Genomic DNA, 7,038 nt, shown 5'->3' on the forward strand with positions numbered 1-7,038 from the left:
AAATATAAACCTATTTACATTCTAAATAAAAACTGTAATTAAAAGAAATAAAAAGGGAGATACGAGATCTCAAAATACAACCAAGACCGTGTTCCATCATTACGGTAACACGTTCTACTAAGGCCACACTAAGTTACAACCTTTTGCAAAATTAAATAAATACTTAATTAAAAGCATTCAAAGTAATCAAAAACGATAAATAAAATGCATCAACTAAATTAAATTTATTCGTGACATAATTCCGTAATTATGTTAAATTTATCCAAACCACCAAAGACAATTAAAATTATGTGAAAAAACCGCTTCATCAACTTAATTTTAATTCATGATAATCCGTTACTTTAAATCGTTTTAAAGTAATTTAATTTTACGTGGGTGAACCGATTCACTATCAAGCGAGTGCATAAATCCGTATTATGCAATAATGGCCGAAAAAAAAAAACAAAACAAATTTTTTTTTTTTTTTTTTTTTCAGCTAATGCCGAGAGCAAAAAGGGGGAAAACCCAAAAACAAAAAACTCTCGCAAAATCGATTTGACAAAACTCAATTGCAATGGAACATAATCCGTATTAAAGCAAAATTACAATTGACATGATCTTCACATATTGTTATAATTATCGTTTAAAATAACAATACGTAATGAACAAATCGAAAAACAAAAGATCGTCACAAGGCACAATTTCCAATGCACAAAAAAATTCAGCCGTGTTAAAAAAAAAGGCCGTGACAAATTTTTTTTTTTGTTTTTGTGCCGCACGAAATTTTATGCAAACAATGGATAGATCTTTAACATATTGTAATGAATATCGATTACAAAAACAATATGCAAAGATCAAATCGAAAACAAGACAAACAATAACCAATACCGTGTATACTTGACACGGTTCCCAAGACAAGAAAAACGCAGCATAAAAAAAAACTTGCCGAGATAAAAAAACAGGCTGCCGCACGGTTTTCCAAGCAAAAAAAAATCGTTTCAAATTCGTTTGATGAAAAACACATAGAAAAATTTACGTGGCCTCGCTCTGATACCACTTGTAGGGTAATATCCGTATAAAACCCATAATTTGAAGGATTATAACGCAAATTTAATACGTGATTTATAGTCATAAACGAAAACAACAATGAAACGATAAAGATCAAGGATTAACCTTCGGTCCTAGTGCAAATTGGCAATGAGAGATCAAAGTAGATCTCCTCCTAAATGATGCACCCAAGATCGTCCGAGAAATGCCCTTGTGCTAGAATGAATCCTCTAATTGCCTTGCAATATTGAGAGGATTATTTTGTGAGTTTTGTTTAGATGTGAGATCTAAAGTTTTGAGAGAAATATTTCTCAAAACCCTAATTTCTTTCCAAATGATGATGATTAGGTTAAACAAGAGGAGAGGCTCTCCTTTTGTTCTCCTAATTTCGGCCAAACCGAGTGAGGAGAGGAGAAATGGGCTTTTCCATTTCCTCTTCATTTAAACTCGTGGTCCGAATCCAAATTACTAAATGTATATGACGCGGTTTCATTATAAATCGTCATCGGTTATCGGTTATTAAAGCATCAACTAATAATACGGATTAGTTAAAATATTAATACATGTCCGACAAAGACGATATTGTATAATTATATTCAATATACATTTAATTAAATATAAAACGTTTATATTCAATTTACGAATTAACTGCTTAATTCACTTTAGCCATTATTATTTAATCCGTATTAAATAAAATATCTCAACATCACATTTTGACTAATTATTAGTCAAATAACTCAGACTAACTGGTTAGTCAATTTTTGGCATCTACATGACTGTATTTTCATACCGTCACATCTCTCAAACGTATCCTATAGGTGTGACTTTTAGGGACCAGTTGATCACCGCCATCTGTATGACAATAACGTCAAACTTATCTAGCAAGCCAACCGTTATTGATAAACGTGGACCAACTGATTATGATACAAAAGTATACCCTTTGATCCTTTTAGAGATTTATAAGTCCTTGCACTAACTGTAAAGGACACCAGCCCCAACATTAAGGAGTGTTATAAGCAAGTGGATATGATAAAATTATTTTGGCATGTATGTTGGAGGTGTAATTATGATTAACATGTGAAGTATAACGGAATTTGCGTGAAATTGTGAGGAATGTGATTTGGTTAATTTCTCAGAAATTTTACCCTTGATTGATTTTGTTGTCATTTAATGCCTTTTTAATACCTTTGCACGAAAGTTTAATGTTTGATAGCCTTGTGAGTTAGCTTTCATATGCCACTGGTTTCATACTTAAATAGTATACGGTTTAGGAGAAATAAATAATTTAATGGACAATGGTCAGAATATTCCTTTACAGTTATGTTTTCGTCCCATGTTTTTGTAAAAATTGCCATTTAAAACTTACTTATTGTTTAGGTATGATTCCAACTCCACTGTTTAAAATATTCTTATATATTTCTAAATTGATAAGCCACGTTGCCAGAAAATATTTTGACATTTTATAGTGATTTTTCCAAGTTGACATAAGTTTTTGACAAGTGGCTGTAAAATTTCTGTTTCGACCAAATAACTTGTAAAATGCATTATAAATTGACCTGATGAGTTTTTGACTTGATTCTTTCTCTCATTATTTACTAACTCTCTGTACTTTCAAAAGCGTATAAGTTCTCAAGAAGTAATTATACTATTATTTATTAATGACTTTTGGCAATTGTAATATGTTTTTCTTTATCTTTGAAAATGTAAGTTGTGCTAAAATTCCTAAAGAATTGTTTCGTATTTTCTCACCATGGTATTTGTGATGTTGTAATCTATGAGAAGTAGAATAACATGTCTAGTGATATGCGGAATGTGTTGCCCTAAACCTATATATATGTTCACTTTAATTGCATTCATATTTAAGTTGGATGTCGTTAGTAAAAAAAAAAAAAAGATAAACGTGCAAGTTGTAAGTTTAAATAATGTTAGTTCAAATATACTATACAATGTGGGTTTGTAATCAATGTAATTCACAGATTGTAGTTATTCATTTATTCATCAATCAATGTGGATATGTTAAAAAAATAATAGTTCTCTTATGTGTACTAATGTTCTTGAGAGGTTACCATAAATGGTTTGTTTATTCCTGTTATTTGATATCCCGAACTTCGAGGACGAAGTTTATTTTTAGGGGGGAAGGAATGTGATACTAAAAATGTTTTGAATTATTGTTGAGGCATTTTTTAATAAGTACGATATCGTTTGATAATAATTAAGTAAATTGATTATGTTGCAATGATCATAAGTTGGAATGAGGTTTAGTTGTGTGGATGTTTGTAAATGTTGTTGTGGTAGTTGTGGGCGAACTTCGGGACGAAGTTCATTTTAAGGGGGGAAGACTATAATACCCCGTATTTTGATAATAATTTATTTGAATAATTTATGTAATTAAAATAATTAATTATTGGCATTTCTAATAATAATTGCACCTAAGACATTAATTAAATAATAAAGTAAGTAAGCGGGTCGGGAATTGGAGTTAAAGCCAAATAAGCCTTAGGTCGTGTGATATGGATTAACGGGCTGATTATGTTAGGCCTAGTATGAGTAGTAGTCGGGATTTAAAGCGGGATTTAATAATAAAATAATAAGTATATTAATAATATGGTAATTTCTAATAATAATCAGAATAAGGCAATAGTTTCCTAACTGGCCTCATATAATCTCTAATTCTAGACTATAATTACATAATAAACTGAAAAGTAATTCATAAAAGTAGAGAGGAGATTTAACAGACGGAAGGCGCAATTAGCGACAAAAGGTAAGACCGTCTTATATTATAATGTATTTATTTTGTAATTGTTATAACTCGTAAAATATACCACCGTATGACGAACTAAGACCGTCACCATGATCGTGGGTCACCATTTGACTAGGACCCAATACAAAAAGAAATAAAACAGGCGACCGATTTTGGCGACTGAAGTCAGTCGCTAAACTCAATTTAGCGACTGACTTCAGTCGCCAAACACCAGTCGCAGACCTTGGTCACTTTTTCTGATTTTAGCGACTGCAATTTCAATCGCTAAATGAGGAAAATAGCGACTGAAATGGTAGTCGCCAGTTTGGCTACCGACAGGGGGTAGTCGCCAAATTAGCGACTGACTTTCGGTCGCTAAGTGGCTTTTCAGTTGCTATTTTGGGTGATCCAGCCAAAATCAGGGAGGCTCTTTAGCGACTGATTTGTGGTCGCTAAACTACAAATCAGTCGCTAATGCTACTGACTATTTTCGTGGCTTTTTTCGTTTTCATTGCTAGCCAAATATTTACAACCTGCATACAAATCGAAGTTCAACAACGCCATACATCCCAAATTTCAACACACATAACACCATACATTTCAAATTTCAACCCAACACCACACATTTCAAACATACATTTCCCAAACTTCATTTCACATATTGAAAATGAACGGTTTACAAGATAACATATTCTAAAGTTCAAGTCTTACATGCTTAATTAAACTTACTTAACTATTGGAAAGCCAACACCGGCTCCACTCCCACCATGTGGACCATGCGGATCCATAGGATCGTAGTCGGGTCTAGGTCTGGGGTTATAACTTTGCCACCAAATCTCAAATATTGCTATTTTTTCCTTCATTCGGCGGAGTTCTTCATCACGTTTTTTGTTACGTTCGTCATGCTCTCTTAGTTGAGTTTGAAATTGACTAATAACTCCCGGTTGATATGTGTTGCTGGGAATTGTTGAAGTCGATCTCCTACGCGTGTTGTCATAGAAACCCGGTGTTGAACTTCCGGTACCATACACGTTTCCTTTCTTGAAGCCATTCACCAACTCAAACCATATGTCATTATCCTCCTTTTCTGGATTGGCGGCTTTTGTATGTTCAAATGCATCCTACAATATTAAACAAAACATTATAAGTTAATATGGTAACCAAAATAAGACATTAAAAAAGAGTAAATTAACAAAAATTAAGTGTTACGGAAAACTTACATATAATTCCTTGTCTTTTGGCTTAGTCCAAATCCTTATCCCTTTGTGGTCAACCCTGGAATGCATGTCAAGAAACAGTTCCGGTGCCGTCGTAACCGGTTTTGACTTCTTCTTTTATTTCTGAATGAAAAAAACATCCATGTTAGAAAATCAACAAAAAATCTAACATAAAACATGTTGAAAACAAAAAAAAAGTGTGAAATAATAGACAAATTTACACCCAATACACGATCCCAGAACGATCAGGATCCCCCGTAATGAGTAGGCTCGACCACGGCATCTTTCTATCCTCCTTTTTTGTTGAGGAATGCATGTTTAGACATTTTCTGAAAAGCTTCGGTTTTAGTATGCTTTATTAGGCTTTCAAACTACTCACCTGCAATTACACATATGAAATCATAACTAATAAGTTACTGATATTATTTATAATATAAGAGAGTATATGCTAATTAATACAAATAACAAAACAAGTTAATTAAATACCTTTCATGTTCTCTGGCTCCGTCAGGCGCGTGACCGTCTTCCAGATCACGTCCCGATATCGTCGAGTACCGACTTCATTGTACCTTTCACGGACATTCAGTTCTTGAGACTCATCCCAAGCAAATGATTGCTACAAAAACAAAGGCGACAAAAATACATATCAGTATAAAATAAAAGTTTAACTTGGTTCTTAAAAAATTTATCAGAATTATTTGGTTTCTAAAACAAAGAACTACGGAAAATATATACCTGAAAGTTATTGAACCACGCCTCTTTTTGTGCATCAACCGCAAAAGTCTACGCTGTAGGAACTGGACCCAAGAAATTAGTCTTCGTGCTTTTCGTTACACCTCGTATCAGGCAATCGTCCCTAAACCTGCATTTATTTCGAACATGTAGAATCAGAAACAATTATTATTTTACAAAAAAAAAATATAATAATAATCGTAGACTAACAAAGAATAAGACTTACCATAATCCCGCCGGCTCATGTATCATCCGATGATCCGAAGTGTACCGTATCTTCACCTGTGGTCCTGCCTCTTTGGTAGCGTCAGGCTGATCCTTGTCACCGTCACCGTCTGTGTTCATCGGATCCTCACGCACAATCTCCTCCACCTCTTCACGCGTACTCTGTCGACAAACTGAGTCGCCTCCTCGCTTCCTACCTCGACCTCCTCCGGCCATCTACAGTTATACAAATAAAGATTAACACAAATAGTGATAAATGAAAATTATACGAACTTCTAAGTTTAATTTACTCTTGAGGAATACAAAATTATACCAATTTAATCATACTCATCATCGTTTTCTTCCCCATCACCATCACCATCATCGTCGTCGTCGTCATCATCCTCATCCTCATCATCATCATCATCATCATCATCATCATCACAATCATAATCATCTTCATCTCCAAACCCCTCGTCCATCCTCCTCTTTTTCTCCTCCTCCCTTCTCCTCCTCACCTTCTCTTCCCCCCTCCTCTCCTCCTCTTCTTCTTCCCTCCTCTCCTTCTCCTCCTCCTCCTCCTCCTCCTCCTCCTCCTCCTCCTCCTCCTCCTCCTCCTCCTCCTCCTCCTCCTCCTCCTCCTCCTCCTCCCCCTCATCCTCCCCCGACAGTCTCTCTTCCACCTCATAATCTTCTTCCTCTTCCATGTCTTCACCATCTTTATTCTCATGCTCATAGTTGATTTAATCGGGTGGAGACAAAAGTGTTTCATTTGAAACATTTTCTTCTTGGAAAAAAGTTGTATCAATTAGTGATCGTGCCTTGGTCTTAAATATTGCACACCACGCCTTTTGATTTCTATCATTTTTTGTGCTTGGATAAGTAGCAAAATACACTTGATGAGCCTAATGTGCAAGTATAAATGGATCATACTTAGAGTATGTTCTAGAACGATTCACTTCTACAAGCTTGTATTGTTCATGTACTCTCATTCCAGCCACAGAATTATCCTTCTAGTCAACCTTGAATAAGACAGTTTTATAAGCTCGGTCACGCCCATTATAACTAATTTCAAAGATATCTTCAACTATACCATAGTATTCGTTGTCATCAAGAGAA

Source organism: Silene latifolia, chromosome 10, assembly GCF_048544455.1.
Source record: "Silene latifolia isolate original U9 population chromosome 10, ASM4854445v1, whole genome shotgun sequence".
NCBI classification, from domain to species: domain Eukaryota; kingdom Viridiplantae; phylum Streptophyta; class Magnoliopsida; order Caryophyllales; family Caryophyllaceae; genus Silene; species Silene latifolia.